Source organism: Pinus tabuliformis, chromosome 1_1 (genome assembly GCF_031772625.1).
Source record: "Pinus tabuliformis cultivar Carrire ecotype Pingquan chromosome 1_1, CPIR1, whole genome shotgun sequence".
NCBI lineage: Eukaryota > Viridiplantae > Streptophyta > Pinopsida > Pinales > Pinaceae > Pinus > Pinus tabuliformis.
Genome location: NC_142297.1, coordinates 877880106 through 877901875, shown reverse-complemented (window position 1 = coordinate 877901875; position 21770 = coordinate 877880106).

Genomic DNA, 21770 nt, shown 5'->3' with positions numbered 1-21770 from the left:
TCAATGCATCTTCTCCCACCTATACATATTTTCTTGTAAAACAACTCTTCTAGATCCCTTCTCCACAATTTTGATGAAACAAGATGATGTATTGTAGAAGGAGGGGGGTCACCATGACAATTCTTCTTGTAAAATTCTAAAAAAGTTTCATAATGAAGCCGAAATTCAACATGATATTGGTAACAACACATGTCACATATTATATTAGGCCTAATAAAACATGGTTTCAATTTTTAAAACATCCTTATGCATATATTCACATGGTGATTGCTATCCTGAAATTCCTATAATAGTGCAACTTTTGTCATTTCTAAAATGTGCTTCGTGTGATCTACATACTCACCTTTAGTTATTAAATATTATATGACATAATTTCTATCTAGAAATGCATGGGAATAGATCTCCCAAAACTCTACCACAAGTGCTCTGATTCCTTTTGTAAGCTTGTCTTGGTAGATAAGAGCCCAACAAGAAGGTTCATAATTTTCATTTACTCGAACCCTAAATTTGGTATGCTTGTGCAATGTTTTTCTTGAGACATGGAGAAATTTCAACATTGTTGTGGACTTTTTTTTCATGATGTACTTGGTGCAACAATAAAAGTTGTAATTTCCCTTTGCACAACTCAAACTTTGAGTTTTCTTTATTTTCCAAACATAGTGAATGCATTTGATATATTTTAGTGACATTCATACGTGTCTTCCTTCTTTTAACATCTTGAACACCAAAAATCTTTGTGGTATGTTTTAGCTTGTTATCTTTTGTCAACTCATGTAGTATATTAGCTTGTGCAACAACCAAATGTTTCTCAAAATATTTTTGAATGATATTATTGACATGCTCTCTAACAGTGCAAGAAGGGATATGCTCCCCAAGGTCCTTTATTCTTCTCTCACCCAAATTTTATGCAAACCTTCGACCCCTTTCCAAACCACTGCAACTCCCTGTTATCTTATAAACTTGAAAGGAAACAACCATTTCTTCTTGTGGTTGATCAACTTGATAGGGAAAATACTCTTCCTCCAGTGGTTGACTAGATTGGTATGGCATATATTGTTCCCCTAGTGACTATTGATGCACTTGATAAGCCACATGTTGTTCCTCTAGCAATTGATCAACTCAATAGGGAACATATTGATCATCATGTGGTTGATTAGTTTGATAGGGCACATCTTCTTCCCTATATGGTTGATAAATTTCCATCCTTGCATAGTGGAATACAAAATATACTTGTAAGTCAAGTGAATCACCGCCACAAGGAAAGTGAATAGTAGATCTGCACATGTTTATTTACAAAATTACCATAGGTGGAAGGCAATAATATGATTTGTTGGGTATACCCCTACTTTCCTTTGAATTTAGGGATATCAAATGCTAACTTGGTTGGAATGGGGGGGCATTGTTGATTACAAGAAACAGGATCATTTGTGAGTTTCGTCAAATCTAAGAGATTTAAAGAAGGAAAAAATGGTATATTGTTGGTGTTAACCATGATGTAATGACCTTGTGTGTCAACATCGGATGACATCCTAGTTAAAAATAAATTTGGAAACCTTAGGGTTTTAGTCACAAAACCTATGAAAAATTTAAATGAAAAACAAGTTGAGACTTGGAAGCTAGGTAGTAGATGTCAACATGGACCAAGGGTTCTAAGTTGAAACATGAAAAGCAAAGGGTTTTGAGCTCAAGGAAAGATGGGTTGAAGAAGAGCAGACTAGTATCAATCCCTATGCCAACAAAAATGGTGACTCAAAATATGATAAAAGGTAAAAACATTCCTCCTCAGTCAAAGATTCTATTATATGTCAGGACAATTAAATTCTCCTCATCCGTTTATGGGTCAAATCATGAGTATGAATCCTTTTCTTTAAAAGAGGAACTCACTTTTCTATTGGAAAACCAAACTTTCATGATAATGTGAATTGTATGTAGGAGGAACCTAAAGATGATATAATCCCTATGAAACATGTAACTAATGATAAGAATTATATTCTGAGAAAGAAATAAGTTGGCAAAAAATGAAATAAGTCAACAACACCTAGACTGTGGCATCTATAAATAACCTTGAACACATACATTTTCTTTAGGAAAACCAAATTAATCTACATAAAAAAAAAAAAAAAAAAAAAAAAAAAAAAAAAAATGGTTGATTTTGCCTTTAATTCTAATGTGTGAAAAAATCAACAAAAAATGTTTTGTAAGGTTTTACATATAAGAAAAAAATCCTAAAAGTACCTAACATCCTTCTGCTCAAGTAGTAACTAGACCTTGTGAACATTTTAAAATAGGGTACTAATCCACATCATAAATGTTATTGGTGGTGCTTCAAATAACCAAAATACTAACCAAGGTATGGAGAAGGTTATAGTGGTTTGTCATGCTAGGGCTACATCTTGAAAGAGCTAGCGACAATTCCAGTAGCCTGACCAAGATCACCTCAGTTATACATTCTCCCACACTTCAACCTATAGGTAAATATGCCATAAGATTTGGCCACTAAATTACCGACATCCAGTGGGAATGGATGAATCTCAAATTCTAGTTGTTAGTTTTGGACCCAGAACCCTTACCACGTGGACAAAATGAAGTTTCATGATAATATTCCACCCAAGCCTTAACCCCCTTGATGAGTTTCTTTCCATGTACCATATTTTTCACTGGATTATGCTTGATTTTAATATCCCTAAAAGAAAATTGTCTATGTTTCAATATGAAAAAGAACCACGATGGATTATGAGGTTCCTACCATCATGATCCTATATTCAACTATAAATTATCTTTTGGCCCCTATGGAGAATTTAGTTTGTGCAATTTAAGGTTGTTTTTAGAAAGGCTTTGCTTTAGTTAGGGTGTGAAACAAAATATAAACTCAAAGAAACTAAGTACAAAGGTTTCAAAAAGATGATACCCTTTATGCAAAGTTTAAGCGAGCTTAGTGTGTGGGGTGAATGTGTGTGCAAGTAAATTTGTGAGCATGCAAAGTGTGAATTTATGTCAACATGTGATGTTCCTTTACAATTTCCCTTATTACGCTATGTGATGTTTGTTCCTTACAAGAAAAGAAATGATGTTTGGATGATGTGATACTTACTTCTTTCCTAATTATACTATGTGAGCATATAGGGACATGGAACCTTTGGTTCTTTGAGAAATGGATCAAATGCTACCACGTGATTTCCACAAGGATGGAAGGGAGGAAGTGCCTACTTTCTTACTTTACTAACACCAAGACTTGGTCCTGAAAATAAATGAATGAAATAAAAAGCTTTCGTTAGCAAAACAAGTAAAAAATATTTGTCGATTTAGGGCCACTTACTTTCCTCCTAGTAAAGCTAGGTGTGGTGTGGATTGGAATGAGAAAAACAAGTAAAAAATATATATTGATTAGAGACACTTACTTAAATCATTCTAGTTTTAAGCTATGTTTTTGTCCAAATTTTCAAAGTAAAATATAAGAAATTACTCTACTTGTAAAGGTTAGTAAAGCAAATTAGATAGTAGTGATGGTGTGTGTAAGGTGAATAGTGTACATACAAAGTGTTTGAATTGGAAGTATGTGGAAATATGGTTCATGATCCTTTAATAAAATTCCCCTAATTACACTATGTGATGTTGGTTCCTTGCAAGAAAAGAAATGGTGTGTGGATGATGGGCCACTTACTTCTTTCCTTATTATACGATATGTGCATATAGGGAGACATAAGCTTTAGTGCTTTGAGAAAGGGTCCATATGCCACCATAGATTCGCCACAATGATACAAGGGAGGTTGTGCTTATATTCTTTCTTTACTAGCACCAAGTCTTGGTCCTGAAAATAAATGAATGAAATAAAAAATTTGGTTAGGAAAATAAGTAAAAATGATTTGTAGATTTAGGGCCACTTATTTCCTCCTATTTAAACTAGGTGTGATGTGAATTGGAATGAAAAAAATAAGTAAAAGAGATATGTGGATTAGGGCCACTTACTTAAACCCTCCTAGTCTTAAGCTATGTTTGTCTGGAAAATTTCAAAGTAAAATATGAGAAATTACTATACGTGTAATACTTAGTAAAGAAAATTGGTTAGTTGTGATGGCGTATGCAAGGTGAATAGTGCACATACAAAGTGTTTGAATTGAAAGTATGTGGATATATATTTCATGATCCTTTAATACAATTTCCCTAATTACACTATGTGATGTTTATTACTTGCAAAAAAAGAAAATATGTGTTGATAATGTGCCACTTATTTTTCCAAATTATGTTGTATGGGAGGATATAGGAGATGGAAAATTATATCTTTGGGAAACATTATATTTCCATTACCAACTAAATTGAATTACGTAACTTGATTTAATTAAATAACTAAAATTTGTTGCTTATGCATAAATCATGATTTAACTTCAAGGGATGCCACAATTGAGAACACCCAATAGAGGAACTCCCATGTAAAGGATAAGAAATTTGCAAACTAGTTGAAGGTATGCAATTTGTAAAATATTTTCACTTAAATTTATATTTTATGTTTTAAATATGATCCTATGTTAACAATGAAAAATTAATTAATTTATATATAAATTTTAATGATAAAAATTAAATTGATCTTTTATCTTAAATCATGACTATGTTGACAAAAAAAATTAATTAATTATATATAAATTTTAATGATATATTATAATTTAAGTGTTTAAAAATTGTCATTTGAAATATGTATTATATAGTTATAATGTGTGGTTATATATTTCTATAAATGGTTAATAAAATACAATATTGATGTTTTTTAAATATTTTTTCTAATTTATCACAATTCAAAATTTTTAATATATTTTAATCTTCTTTATATAAAATTATTCTATTTAATTAATTATTTCAAGAAAATGTACCATACTCACTAAAAAAATTGGAATTTCTGTATTCATCTAATAATGTGAAAAATTTAGATATATATATATATATATATATATATACCAAGTGAAGCATTTGACCTTTTTCAAAATTAGTTCTTCTTTGCAATAATTTTTCGTTTCTTCAAGAGACTATATAAATCTTAAACTAAAAGTGATTTCCACAACAAGGATGATGTTATATTTTTGTTCTTATATTTCATTCACCAAACATTTGAATTAAAATCCAATGCCAACTAAAAGGGATTGCAAGAAGAGAAAGAAAGAGAAAAATTATTTAAAAAGAATAAAATTAAAAAATCTAGAGTAAATTGTCAATATACCTATTTTCCAAGTAATCTAGTCCCACAAGAAATAATCTCTTTTCACTCTCCCCCCAATACATGTTTAAGAAATAAAAAAACATAACCATTTAGGCATAGGATTGAAGCATGTGTGATAAAGTTGATCTATTGTTAGATATAATCCCAAACGTTTATTAGCGAATCAAGGTTTGAAGTTTTGTTTGGTTTCACAATAAGTCAGAATTACGAAGTGATGCATTTTACCTTTTCCAAAATTAGTTCTTCTTAGAAAAAAATTTCCATTTCTTCAAAATACTATATAAATACCAAACTAAAGGCAGTCCCTACTGTAACAAGGACGGTGTTATATTTTTGATCATATAACTCATTTACCAAACACTTCAATTATTTAAATCCAATGTCAAGTAAAATGGATTTTGAGAAGAGAGTGAAATAGATTTACATGATTAAAAAAGAATAGGTGTTAGGAATAAAATTTTAATATTTGGAGAGTCTACTAAAGAAGCCAAAGAGAGTGACTCAAAAATCAGAAGATGATGAAGATCTAGAAAAATTGATGAATAAGATACTGTATAATAATTTGCAAGGTTGTTGAACTAACTTGACTAATTGAAATTAAGTTTAAATTCTTATATAGGAAGTTTGAATACGTTTTTCATAGGGAATTATTACTGACTTAATGATATCGAAAATCTTTTAAATTTGAGAGAATGGGAGATTTTGTTAGGTCCCTATACTACTAGTGTAGCCCCTTATTGTTATTAGTGAAACCTCCTTATTATATTTTTGTGCCCTTGTAGTCCCCATATTGTTATTATTGTGCCCCATAGAAGCCCACTATTGTTATTTTTGTGCCCTTACAATATTATTGTTATGTAGGCTTTGATTATATTGTGACCCTTTAGACTCCTATATATAGAAAGGAGGTATTTTCATTTGTATCATTCAATAATTGTTCATTTGTGTAATGTAAAGGAGGTTTTCTCCTCAAATAGGTTGAATTTGAAGTTGTTTATCTATATTTTATTCTATTTTGTGAGCTGGTTGCAAAACATTTGGTATTGGAGCTTTGGATTCTAGGGTTTCGTTGCTTCAAATAGGTCATCGTGGCATTTTTTTCTATAACTTATATTCTACGAAGATTTAGAGGTTGAAATTAACCATTGAGCGAAAATTGTGGTGAACCACATGTCCAAATTTCAGATATTGTCTTGCTATATTTTGGATATAATAACTGAGGAAGTTAGGGTTTTTGCAAGCTCTCGAATTCCATCTCAATCATGTGATCTTGGGAATATAGTCATAACTTTCTCTCTGAGCATTGGATTAAAATTTAATAAAATGTACCAAAAAGAGGAAAAACTATAGTTTTTTGGGTATTGTTTTCTGGGCCAAAGGTTGAAACAATGACACGTGAAACTTCGTACAAGTTATCTCTACAGAACCGGTCTATAATCAGGTCACCATGGGAGATTGGGCATAACACTTTCTTGGAGAATCCAATGTTGATCAGACTTGTGGGGTTGGAAAGAGGACTTAGAGGGATACCAAAGAATGAAATTTCATACCTTGGGGATCTGAAAATACAGAGATAAAATAGATTCAATATCGAGCTCCTAAAAAGTGAGAAAAATGTGTGTAGTTTATAAAAATTTTGCATAAGTTTTGTTTGAAAAATTAGTTTGAAGTGATTCAAAGGGAATAGTGAAGCATAAATATCATTAATTGATGACTCGAAGAAATAATATGGAAACACCTAGTAAGAAACCCAAAATTTCTACTATGACGCATGACGAAGAAGAAGAAGAAATGAAACATGATATATCAAAATTACGAGACCAAGTGCAACAAATTTTGCTCTCGCAAAGAGTAAAAAAAATAATGGAAGTTGATTTGGATGGTTTGAATAATGGATTAAAATAAGACATGGAAGGTTTGAAAGATGGCATCAATGGTACAGAAAAAAACCTAAAAGACAACATTGAAGTTTTGAACAAATACATGGAGGTTTCGCAAAGTTTCTACAAGAAATGCTTCCTAATGGTGAAAAGGTAATAGAGGAAACTCATGATGAGCACAAAAGAAATTTTAATCATGATTTCATAGACTCTAACTTTGGATTGAAGACTCACCATATTTCAAATATATATATGAGGAAGTTTGATGGAAAGGATCTGGTAACTTGGATACTACAGATGGAGCAATATTTTGATTTACATGATATGCAACCGCCACAAAAGGTACGTATTGCATCTTTATATTTAGAACCAAATAAGTTTGTATGGTATAAAGGACTTTGTTCTCGTAAACCACTTATCACCTAGTCAATTTTCATGGAGGAAATGATAGCACATTATGAGGATACAAAGAGTAACACCTTCTTTATCCAATTGATAAATCTCAAACAAAAGGGTTCAATGCCAGAGCACATTGACTTCCAAAAATTAAATATAAGGGTAAATTATATTCGAGAGGAGCATAGGATTAATGTATTCATAGGGACTTTAAAGGATAATATCCAACATGAGATTCGTCTTTGGGAACCTGATTCATTAGAGAAGGCATTCAGGTTGGCAAGAAAAATTGAATGAAAAATTATGGCAAGGAATCCTACCACTCGCAACTATAAATATGGATGTGTTGTTACTCCTAGCCTTCCACAACCTACAAGTTTGACACCACAACAATTGGAAGAGAAAAGAGAAAAAAGTGTTTGTTACAGTTGTGATAGAAAATGCACTATAGGTCATAAGTGGGCGGAGAAGAAATTAACGTACATATATTGGGAAGAGGAGGAAGAAAAGGAACAAGAAACATCAAAAGAAGAGCATATAAACTAGGAACCAACCACAAAGAAAGAAGAAATGAATCTGACCATATCTTATAATGCATTGACATGAATCACCACTCCTCAAACTCTCAATATTGAAGGACATATCAAGAAGAAAAAGGTAATAGTGTTGATTGATTCAGTTAGTACCCATAATTTTATTCATTGTAAGATAACAAAGGAATTGAATTGCTTCCTATATCCAGCACTAGAGTTTCTAGTGATGGTTTCAAATGGAGGAACGATAAATCACTCTGGAAAGTGTCATAATATCAAGCTATCCATGGGAGAATGTGTATTGAATAGTCCAATGCTTTCCATTCCAATGGGTGGTGCTTCTCTTGTATTAGGAGTCAAATGGTTACAATCTTTGGGTACGATAGCTTTTAATTTTCAAGAATTTCTCTCGAATTTTTTTTGGGAAGGAAAGGAAGTTGAATTAAGGGGTAATGTAGTGAAACCAAGAAAGATAATAAACTCTAATGGCATGAAAAAGCTTCTAAAGAAAGAACAATAGGGTGTAATTGCATAATTATGTTCACTAGAGGTTCAAAAAAAGAAATCATCTATTTATACAAATCTCCAAAAAGTCTTAGACAATAATTCTAAGGTTCGAGCAGTGGAAGATGACAACGAGCATAAACAACAAGTTCTCCAACTCTTAAAGGATAACCTCACTTTGGCACAAAATTGAAGGAAACAATAGGTAGATCAACATCGCAGCAAAAGAAATTTTGATTTAGGTGGGTAGGTATTTGTATGGCTACAATCATACAAACAAATGTACCTCAAGCAAGCTAAGAAGAATAATAAATTATCACCAAAGTACTATGGTCCTTACAAGGTGTTGCAAAATATTGGTACTATGGAATACAAATTGGATCTTCCTACATCTTCTCAAGTGCACCTAGTTCTCCATGTTTCATGCTTAAAGAAGGTTATAGGTGACAAGCTCCAAGTTCAAACAATATTGCCGAAACTTGACAAGGAAGGAAAAATCATATTGGAACCTAAAGTGGTCACAGAAATAAGAACCTGAGAGCTATGAAATCAATCAATTTAAGAGTATCCCATTAAGTGGAAGAACGTACCCACTAAAGATTCCACACAGGAGGACTAGAATTTTATGCAGAAGCATCCAAAACTACTCAAGCAATGAGGACAATAGTTTTTTTTAAGGAGAGGGGCATGTTAGGTCCATATACTACTAGAGTAGCCCCTTATTGTTATTATTGCAACCTCCTTATTGTATTTTTGTGCACATGTATTCCCCATATTGTTATTATTATGCCCCATAGAAGCCCACTATTATTATTTTTGTGCCCTTACAATATTATTGTTATGTAGGTTCTGAATATATTGTGACCCCTTAGACTCTTACATATAGAAATGAGGTCTTTTCATTTATATCATCCAAGAATTGTTCATTTCTGTAATGTAAAGGAGGTTGTCTCCTCAAAGAGGTTGACTTTGAAGTCATGGATCTATATTTTCTTCTATTTTTTGAGTTGGTTGCATAACAAATTCTTGAAAAATCAAGCTAGTAATTAGAAAATTGAAAGGTCAAGTTTATTTCATGAGAGAGAAAAAAATATATATTTATAAATTTATACAAATTTAATCAACTTTAAGATAATTTGTGACTAAGAAACCATACAATACATAAATATACACTCCATGATACAATAAGAAACCTATTCAACTATCTTTTAAGTATGTTAATATTTGAATGCCTAGTATACAAGATTAAATTAGTCGGAAATGTTTTTCTTCATTAGAAGAACCATATCATTTAGTGTTTCAAAACGTGTAACTAAAATTACCATAAAAAGATAGTAAGAAGAACTTTCTTAAAGGAATAACTTATCATAACTATAAAGAATTTCACAATTCCAAACAACAAGTGGAAGAAATGTGGGAAAAGAAGTATGAGAAGTGTTGGCTTGAGGGGGCCTGACCTAGGTTCAACGTTATTTAGCAAAACAAATCCCTACACTATTGGCCCTTTCAACATCAGCACACAGGGCGTGGACCAAAGTCTCACCTGAAGCAGTATGGGGGGATGTTGGAACCAAGTTTCCACACCCTTGAGATGGTTGTGATATCGTTTGATCTCTTTTATCCTTGCCTTCGCACGGTGATCTCGCTCTAGGTCTTGTAAGACAAGCCCTCTGTTGTGGCTTTCAATACCTTCGTGAAAGTACGCGATCGAACTTCATGTAGCTCTAACCTATAGCTCAAGTACTTTCGCACTGCTATAGTAGCATGCCATGCAGATTCCTCAATTATCCTAAGTGATTTGCTTATCTTGTTAAATACTTAAAACTATCACCGCATAAGAAGATATTCATGATTGCATTCAATTATTCAATGTAATTACATCCATTCGTGCATCATATAATCATAATAAAGGAAATTAATAAAAAACATATCAAAACCCATTAATAGAAAAAATACACAGAAATTGCAGAGTAACTCCTTTTATTAATGTCTTCTAAGTGTTACAGACTCAGTTCTCCCTGTGCACATAGCTGCAGGGGTCCGTGCACTCAGTTGTGGACTTCTACCCTAGGCTTCTGCGCACTCAACTGCAGAGCCTCTACCTATGCTACAAACCAAGACTTAGACTTCTTGATCTAAAGCTATGACTCCCTTCCTTGTGTTATCGATCCATTGATGCTACTAACTACTTAGAGCTTAGTTCTTTTCATACAATCCCATGGTCTACGAACCATGGGTAGATCTCTTATAGCCAACTTTACTTTACAAAAACTAAGGGTGGACTACCCTTTGTGACACATAATGCCTTCGTGCTCCGCAACCACAAAATGCAAAGTATTTATAATAATATTACAAAAAAATGGGCTTTTAGCCCCAAAACTGCCCTTGGGGGATCCTACTCCCAACAAGCCCCCAACACAAACATCATGACTCGCCCTCGAGTCACTCGGTAGGCGCATAGATCTCTGCACAAAGCTCGTCCATCTTGACCCTGATGACTGCAACTTCGGTTGTGCACTAAGCTGCTGCATGCTTCGCATCTTCGACCGTCTTCTCAGTTACTGCCCCTGCGTTGTCGGCCTGAAGCTGTTGTTGCATTACTTGTAGAGTTGCAAACTTGACTTCAATGTTTCCTATAACTTCATAAGCTTCCTCCAACGAGGGCTTCAATCATTCCTTTAGCACTGCTTCCTTGTGCAGCACTGCATCCACCTGTTCCTTTAGCTGCTTGGATTCCTACAGCTTGGCTAACCTTTGTGTTAGTGTGATGTTTCATGCTATTCCCTTTACTTCGTCATAGCACTGTTGGAGTTCATGCGCTTCCATGTCAAGCCTCTAGATGCTTGGGTCCTCCTGCAAGCCAGTTAGGACCTCAAATGACTATTCCAACAACTATGCGCAGTCTGCTACTGCACTCTCCACTGCTGCGACTGCTTCTATGAGAGAAGCCACCCATTGTCCCTTGACTTCTGGTGGTGTAAGGCTGAGCCCTCAATTGGAGCTCTGTAATGTGCAATTTCAACTCCAACTATACCCACGCCATCTCCGCTTGAGTTTCACGCACCTCCATGGCCAATTTACGGATGCGGACCTCAACTGGTTCTTCCTCCAGAATGGCCAATTCCGGGACCATTCTACAGGCCTCCTCCACGACCTGTATGATCTTTTGTTGCTAGTTGGTCGCCTCAGCTTCCATGGCGATGGAAGAATTCCTCTGTAAGTCCATATTCTCATTGTTTATTCTCTACTCACTGATCACTTGGAGAGCATGGTGCTTGCAGGCCCTCAGCTCTGCAATTACTCCATCCTGTAAGGAGTGGAGTGCTTCGTGTGGGAGCACTGCCAGGTTCAATCCTACTCCCTTCAAGGTACTAACAGTGAGCCTGTCAGCCTCATTTTCTATTGTTAGTTCTCCATTTGGTAGCACTAGTGCACTGGAAGCCTTCGTGCGCAGCATATCGGCAGCCTTTGATGTGTCGATATCCAAGCTTGTAGATGTTGTACCAACTTGCGACGCACGGGCCTGCAACTCCTGCAGTTCAGTCCGAATGGCCCCTAAGATGATCTGCTATTGCTTTTCACATTACTGCAGGGTCTTCATGGTGACATCTCTAACTGTGTCACTGATGTCGTATAAGTCTCCCTCCGTTAGTGTGATGGGGTCCAGCGAGGTATTGGTTGCCTTGGACTTCTTTCTAAACCCTCCCTTTTTCAGCTCTTTCAGGCGCTTAATATGGCCGGACATCTCCTGAGGGTCTGTGTTGTGCTGCTCTATGTCCTATTCTTCAGTTGCAGGTGAAGGCGACTGCATGCCTTTGTCGGAGCCTCGCTTTGTGCCTCCTATTTTTTTTTCTGCCTCCTTTCCTATTTGCTCTACCTTGGCCTTCTTAGCAGCCTCCTTCTTCCTCTTCTCAACTAGCTACGCCATCTTCAACTTGGCCTTCTCAGCAGCCTCCTTCTTCCTCTTCTCAACTAGCTACGCCATCTTCAACTTGGCCTCATCCTTCTTTGTGTGGCAGAATTGCTTCCACCCACCACCAAGTCCATGGAGGTACACCACTCTGTTGGCCATTTATCCAGCATTGCATCGATGGCATCATTTGTGGCCAGGTACGGCAAGTCATACCACTTTTGTGCAGGGTCCTTCCATGCCCTGATTGAGATCTGATGGAAATCTGCTTTGAATTCGGCATAGCTTTGCAGGTTAGCGTATACTGTGGGTGACAATTGCACCTTACAACTGATAGCCATACTGATATTCATTTCCATCAGGATCCAGAAGCTTTTTCTGTCTCGAAAGCGCTCTGCGTCCTTGGCTACCCACAGCGAAGGGTACTTCGCTGCTTCAGAGAGGTCCGGCACAACTGAGGGGAATTGGCTTTCTTCCGGTAGCTCCCACGCTACAAGCATAATTGAGAGAAAGAGCCACGTGTAGTGGAATGTCTTTCTCTGCTCCTGCGCTTCGTGGTAGTTGGCCAAGAACTCATCGTGAAGGTAGTCCAACTAGTTAAACTGGACTCCTTCCACGGGTGTTAGCACCTCGTCGGCGTGACACTTCCACATCACCTTTCCTGCAAGGATCTCCGTTGCCACCTTCACGTCGGGCTTGCAAATGTTGTAGATCACGTACCCGCACAACTTCTTCACCAATTTGAACTTCTCTTTCATCAACTCTGCGAGCGCTAGCTCGCTACCCTTGCCACCAAAAATCATTGTTGGATTTTCGCCTATATAGGCATGTGTGTGATGTGGTGAATCAACATATCAGTTATGGGTATTGGCTCCTCCAGCTACAAACAACCATCATGCACGAAGCACAGTAGTTGTTTGATGACTAAAACCATCACAAGGGTGCGGTTATATTGCGGCACCTAGAGCAGGTTGATTAATCCTCCCTTCTCTACTCTTCTGAGCCACTTCCACAGCTCCAGTTCCATCATCCCCGTCTATGTGTCTATGACGCGACGCATCAACTATTCGATCGCCAAGTGTGGGAACTTCTCATGGTCCGCCAAGTCCCAGTCTTCGAGCTTCAAAATCATCACCTGTGCCAATCGCGGACCGTCAAAAGTGATCTCATCTGGTAGCAATGGGATTTGGAGGGGAGTCTTACTTTCATCAATGTCCTTGGGGACGTTCGACTTAGGCTTTCATGGAGGGACATACTCCGACAATCGTGTAATAGGGTCTGCACCCTGGGCTTCAACCTACTCTATCTCCACTCCCACATCGTTAGTTTCCATGGGGATGTCTTCGATATCCTCCTCTTCTACTTCTAGGTTTATAGCCTTGTCTTTCTCCTTGGCAGTGGGATTTGTTTTGTTTTGTCTTGGTGACATGCACACTGAGATGGCAAGCTGCTCGCCCTTCTTATATTTCATGGTCTCCTTGGTTGGGGTTGGCTTCGGTCTTGGCATTCGCAGGGATTTAGGGACCTCTGCCAATACTTTGACTAATTCTAGGACAGCTTCTTCAGCCTATTTCTCCATCTCTTGTGCCAGCTCTTCTACCACTTGCTGCATATTGATAACTTCATGGGTTGATGACATAACACTCTCTATCAGTACTCGCGACGTCTCAGGCAAGTTCGCAAATTCAGGGGTCTATTTGAGAGCTACAAAAAACACTGGGTCCATAGGCGTCTGAGAGCTCAACAACTGAATACTAAAATTTCCAAGTGTTTCTTGCTGGATAGACACTTGTAATTTATAGGGAAATTTGAATTCAAATCTGACTGTTTCCCCCAAAATCAGTTCATTAATGCTGGATTGGTGGCAGATTTTCAAGGATCTAAGCCATAATTTTTTTTTCAAATGTCGGTCACCCACTCCATTTGGCCTCACTTCTATTTTCCTTTCATGAATAGTGACTTTAACGGTCACTTTCTAGCTGACCTGCGTGATTTCTCCCTAGGTAGCGCAGATCCCTTCGCTTTGTCGTAGACCCAGTGACACATCCTTGCTTTGCACCATCTTCCAATCACACAACTCCCCAACTTGGGCAGTGTAGTTTATAGTCCCGTGCCACCTTTCAGCTGCCTCGAGCACTAATACTGTGCTACTTTCATTTAGTCACATGGCTAGACCGCCAATGTATGGCTTCAAGCAGCTGCCATTCACCTTCCCTGGGAAGGGTTCTCCATTTAAATTGATTAGTTGTACTGCTCCTCCGTCGGTAATCTCCTTAATAACATAAGGCCCTAACCAGTGCATCCTGAATTTTCCTGAAATTTATCAAACTTACTATCATACAATAAAACCAGATCATTTACCTTAAATGTGTGTAGCTTGATGTGTCAATCATGCCATGCCTTTTCTCGCTACTTTTGGACCTCCTGGTGAAATCTAGCCAAAAATCTTTCTTCTTCGAGCTCATCCAGCTATGCGAGCCTCTCTTCTAGGGCTCTGCAATTCATCATACCTATGAGCACCAATATGCGTAGACTAGGCACAATGTATTCCATAGGCATTACAGCTTTCGCACCATAGACAAGCCTAAAAGGGTTTATCTTGTCAACTTCTTGCATGTCGTTCGATAAGCCCACAATACTATAGGTATGCGTAGGTCAAAATCACTTCGCTGAGCATTACAAACCTTGGTTAGCACATTTTCAAGTGCTTTGTTGAACACCTCAACTATCCTGTTAGGTTGTAGGTGATAAGGTGTGCTCTTTTGGTGATATACCTGAAATTCCTCCATTAGTGCGCTGATCATCTCATTCGGGAAGTGCGTACCACAATCACTCATCAAGATCCTTGGACATCCAAATCACTTTAGTACATGCTCGAATAAGAACTTCCCAGCCGTCGCTCTCATGCAATCCTTCACCAATTGTGCTTCTACCCAACGAGTCAAATACTCTGTCACAGTGATAATGTACCTTGCTCCTATCTTCCCTTATGGCTGAGTGGGTCCTACAAAATCTATTGCCCACTTCTTGAAGCATTGCAATGCCATTTGTGGATTCAAATGCATTTCATCCCTCCGCGATGGATTTCCTATTCGTTGACATTCATCACACTCTTTACAATATTCTTTTGAATCCTGATGAAGGGTTTGCAACCACAACCCCGTGTGTAGAATATTCTGCGTGGTTGCTCTCCCTACATAGTGTCCTCCCATGGCACCCCCATGAGTATCCGCAAGGATTCTGCTTCATTTGAACTCAGGTACATACCATTGTAATACCTCATTAGTCCCCATCTTGTATAGATGCCAAGCAATGACAGAGAAATCTTCCACGTACACCACTAATTCCTTCTTTTGCTGGATAGAGTATCGTTCCGGTGCAATTCCTGTTGTTAGGAAGTGTATTATATCCTTGAAATAACCATCCGCAACACGCACTACAAATAGCTACACATCATGCAATCCTTCTTCCAAGTTAGTAGGTTCCTCCCTCGTTTCGATGCATGACAGATGGTCTGGTCCCGCGTGCAATCGTCCAGCCTTTACAACAACTTCAAAATCATACTCTTGGAACAATAAGAGCCATCTGCAGATTGGGCCCCCCAACACAGGCTTATTTCCTAGGTACTTCAGTGTAGAGTGATTTGTATGCATCTTGAAGTGGCCTCCTAGCATGTAGTGTCGGTACTTCTGGAGCACATACATAATAGCTAGCCCCTCGCATTCAGAGGTAGAGTAGTTCTTCTCAACTTTGGATAATATGTGTCTTACGAACATGATCGGATGTTCCAAGACTTCTCTTCCATCTTTTGTTAGTACTTCCCCCAGCGCTATACATGATGCGTCGACATGTACATGAAACTCTTTCTTCCAATCTAAGAAGACTAGAATCGGCACAGTAACCATATTTTCTTTCAATATATCCAAGCTTTTCTTACAGTCATCATTCCAGCAAAATGTGACATCCTTCTTCCACAATTTTTCCATCGGTGTGGTGATCTGGGCATATCTTTTGGTAAACTTTATGTAATATCCCGTATGTCCCAGAGTAGCATGCAACTGTTTCACACTCCTTGGCGCTTCCAAGTTCAGTATCACCGCGATCTTCACGGGGTCTACCATTAGTCCTTGTCTGCAAACCACATGCCCCAATAGGTTCCCAAAAGGAACATAGAATAGACACTTCTTATGATTGAGCACGATCTGGTATCTTCAATGGGTATCTAGCGTCAAGTGCAAGCTCACTACGTGGCGCTTAACCAGCCCAAATATAGTCCAGTCGTCAAAATATACCTCCAGGAACTTATGAATAAATTCCTTGAATGCCACAACAACCACGCGCGAAAATATTGCAGGTGCATTCTTCAATCCAAACGGCATTACAATGTATTGAAAACAACCCCACTCAGTTGTGAAGGTTGTCTTGCTCCTATCCTCCGGCACGAGTTTGATTTCGTGGCACCTAGAGAACCCATCAGGTGAGGAATATGCTTCCTGGCCACCTACATTGTCCAACACTTCATTCATGAACGGAGTTGGAAAAGGATCATGCACACAAGCGTCATTCAAATTTCTGAGATCCACGTAGAACCTTATCTCATCCTTCTGCTTATTCTCTTGCACCACCATTGGGCTTACCCAATCAGATTCTCCCACAGGCTCAATGATGCTTGCCGCTAGCATTTCGTCTAGCTCTAAGTGGACCTTCTCCTTGTATTTTGGATTGAGGCGGTAAGTCCTTTCCTTAACTAGCTTTGTGTCAAGCTTTAACGTAATCTTCATCACTCCTAGGTCCTTGATTATTCCTTTTAGATCTGTAAACTTGGTAGGGAATAAGTCTTGGTATTCGCAGTGTAATTCAGTGACCTTATCCGCAGTCGCATCATCCCATTAGTCTCCAATCTTCACTAATTTAGGTTCTACCTCCATACCGATGTTCACTTGTCTTGTTTCAACTGACGCGGGTATATTAGGGTTCTCAATCTTTAGTCCTTGAACCTCACGGTGTCCCTCTATTTCTGAAATGTTAATCTTCCACAGATCCTCATCCTCTGCTTCAGTAGTTATATTATAACATTCGAGTGCGTGACTCAGCAGAGTAGCCAATTTAGGCTGAATCAACTCTAAAGGATCCTGTGGTATCCTAAAGATGGTTTCTTTCACCTATTGGAGCGCTTCATCAATACTGACAAACTCATCCTCAAAATTGAATGTCATCATGAATCCTTCATGTAGGATATCCCATTTGATTTTCCCATGGCAAAGCTCTATTTCTATATACCAATTCATTGGGATAACATCCAGGATATGACAAAATAGGTGCACCCACTCAGGTTGGGGATTTTCTCCATAAGCCTGCGCCCATTTCGCCAGATGCACATGAGGATCATTTTTCCCATTGTACTTGTCTGTTAGTCACATCTTAGGCTTCCCAAATCGTTTTCTCTTCATCTTCCTACATTCACACCAATCATAAAAGATTCCCTTGTGCGTACCCCACCATCTTGCAAGTGTAGCATGCAGTGCCCAGTCCAAGGCCTAGAATCACTACTTTTCTGGTACCTCCCTTTAAAATGTATCAAAAATGATATATACCTCATTCATTCCATCATATGTAGGCAAATTTCTTACCTCTAACGACACACAGCGCATCGACTAGGTCATCATGTTGCAATTCAGCGTAGTTACTTCATGTAACTAATTCTGCCAGCGTTCTATTTCTTCGTTGGAGTTTGAAGTGCAAGAACTCTCGCGATCCCACGTGAACCATCCATCCGCGGTGGGATTCACCCAATATTGGTCTCACACTATTATCTTATAGATACAGTCCAAGTCGTCATCACTCTCATAATCATGGATAGGCTTAGTATATCACGATCCTTCACCAAGATCGAAGGGTATTATTATGCGCAGTGATTTCTTATCAATGATCATCTTTCACTTCTTCATATTAATTACCCCGTTCATATCAGTAGCCCAGTTAATTCCCAGGAGCGCAGGATAGGGATTGTTGTCATCCACTATCTCTATTACTTCAAAATCGGCCAGTGTGCTTGCTCCCTCAATATCCATGGTCACCCCCTGCAGTCGCCCCATGGGGATGATTTTCTGTTGATTCGTCATCCTTAGTTGAATCGGAGACCATTGCAATGTAGGTCTCCCCATTCATTCCCAAGTCTACTTTGGTAGGACATTCGCATCTGACCCCAGGTCCAAAATGAACTGATCCATTTCATACTCTCCTATTTGTGTGGTCAGTCTGATCTCCCGTGCCATCCTTGTTTTATGTTTGCCAATATTTCGTACTTGCGCAACTCACCTGGCGCAGTCCCATCGCATCTATTGATGAGTTCTTATAATCCTTTCACACCCTTACTGTCACACAGTAGCTTCATACAGGTTTCTAGGAAATTTGTGAGCATAGAAGGTTCCATCTCGGGCTCAGGCTTATCCTTGCTTCCTAAGGTGGAGGCCTCAACGAAGCCATTCTTAGCTTCCATGAAAGCTTCACGAGCATGCTCTAAATCAAACTCAACCTCTTTTGCTAAGGCTTCGCGAACCCATGTATTGTCTTCTGGATGTTTCCCCTTGTCATCTCCCATCACGATTCCACTTCTGAGTACTATATTTATGTTTGGATCTTCCTCGTGTGGCTCCGATCTCATCATCTGTAGGTTTTGAGTCGGTGGAGGAGGTAGTGCCCCTTTGTCACATATCCTAGCTATCAACGTACGACAATCTTTTGTTTCATGATCAAACAATGTGCAATACTTGAATGATGGACACATTGGATTAGTGCAATTGCGGGCATAGTGTCCTGGTCCTCCGCAATTGTAGCAAATCAACTGTCCTCAACCTCTACTAGGTCCTCCTCTGCCTCGGCCTTGTCTGTGCCCCTGAAATCATGTCCATGCCATCCCTGCATTCTAGTCAAGGGGTCGACTTTCGTCCTGAACCCTGTAGGTGGGAGTTCTATCCATCATCAATTCATAGCTCCTGCAAGTATTCTCATCATGTTCTACTGACCTACAAAAGTTGCAGAACAACTGTTGTGTTGCTTACACATACTTCTATAGCAAGTGACATTTATCAGTGGCATGTTTTCCAGCTACCTGACAAATAGCACACCATAAGGCAGGCCCTGCACTAGGTCCTTCTTGAGCTTCTAGCCTTAAAGGTATCGGTCCTCCTCTTACAAGGTATGTTGCAAAGATCAGGCAACGGTTTTTGTCACAACCCTCACTCTTGCATTTCAAGCACCATACCTCCTTGCATACCTCTAGCAAAACCATCTTGTCCTGCTTCAGACTTTGCATCTCAAGGCACATGTTCTTCAGTTGTGCATGGATCTACTGAACTCCTATATTAGGATCTTGCATCGGAGTCTCATGTAGTCTCATGGAAATCTCCAAGGCCCTTGCCTGAGTTGTTATCTTCTGCTACGACAATGCACTCCTTAAGTGTGGTAGTAGCGAAGCCACAAACCACTCGCGATGTTGTCCATCTGTCAAATTCATGTTGGATTTGTGGATTGTACATTTCAGCCTCTGATCTTGTTCCCAAGGTGTCTCACCTGGTTGCATCACAATCTCTTTGAATCCCACAATCAACTATGCCTTAGATGTAGGCCTACTAAATTCCCTATTTAGTGCTTCCTGGATGTCTGCTACTCCAGAATTCGATTTATCGTTAGAGTACTTAACATACCAGGTTAGGTGTGATCTTGCAGAGCACTAAATAGTGTCACCTTCTTTATATGGTCATCTATAACACCCTAAGCTTCCCATACAACCCTCGCTATGAACCAGAATCGGTCCAAGTCCTCATTTCCTAAGCCTTTGAACAAAGGCAACTTCATTGTGTTTTCCATACTGAACCATGGTGGAGGTGGAGGTGGTACGGGCGAAGTTGGAGGTGATGGTGGTGAAGTCGGAGGTGGTGTGGGTGGAGGTGGTACGGGCGAAGTTGGAGGTGATGGTGGTGAAGTCGGAGGTGGTGTGGGTGGAGGTGGTACGGGCGAAGTTGGAGGTGATGGTGGTGAAGTCGGAGGTGGTGTGGGTGGAGGTGGTATTCGCGGGAATCCTTGTCTTATTAACTGAATAGAACTTTGCAGAGAAACCTTCGCTATTCCTTCTTCATCTCTTCATGGAGGTGGATAAAGGGGCTTTACTCCGGACCCTTATTTCCTTCATATCTGTAAACTTTTCCTCTTCGCATAGTCCTGAACATCAAGGTAGCTGCAAAACCTGTTTTCGCATAACAACATTTTAATCCAAGTATTCAAAGATTTTATGTACTTACCTCGCGGTCCTTTGAAAAAGTGTCACTCTGCCTCACTATAGCTGACTGAGGTGTCGACTGCAAATTCATACACAAATCTTCCTATGACATGATCAAGCCAATGATCGATAGCGCGGGCCATCTTATCCTCTGATGCTTCAAACCTTTGCATTAGCTCTGGGTTCCACACAATAGGACCGTCAAGTTTCCACATGCCTTGGCTATCTGCTAGCTTCGCGATCCACTCGTATAGCTCAATATGGAAAGAGCAGAAAAAGATTTTGTGGATATCTATATATAGGTATCAGTCCAACCACTGTTTTTTGGACAATCGTGGCTTTTTATTCTCCTGTGCTGCGAATTCGTGGATATTTCTATCCAACCAGTCTCCAATCTCCTTCTTAGTTGGATTCTAGTGATATGACATTAGAAATATCTTATGCAGATTCTGGTCCCCACAACGGAACCATTTATTGGCTTGAGGGGGCCTGACCCAAGTTCAACTTTATTTAGCCAAACAAATCCCTACGCTACTGGCACTTTCAGCATCAGCCCGCGGGGCGTGGACCGAAGTCTCACCCGAAGTAGTATCGGGGGATGCAGGAACCAAGTTTCCGCACCCTTGAGATGGTTATGATGTCGTTTGATCTCTTTTATCCATGCCTTCGCACAGGTGATCTCATTCTAGGTCTTGTAAGAAAAACCCTCTATTCCAGCTTCCAATACCTTCACGAAAGTACACGATCGATCTTCGTGCAGCTCTAACCTGTAGCTCAAGTACTTTCGCACTGCTATACCAATGTGCTGTGTAGATTCCTCAATTATCCTAAGTGATTTTCTTATATTGTCAAATATTTAAAGTTATCATCGCGTAAGCAGATATTCGTGATTACGTTCAATTATTTAATGTAATTGCATTCATTCGCGCATCATATAAGCATAATAAAGGAAATTCAGACACAACATATCAAAACCCATTAACAGAAAAAATACACAGAAATTGCAGAATAACTCCTTTTATTAATGTCTTCCAAGTGTTACAGACTTTGTTCTCCCTGCACA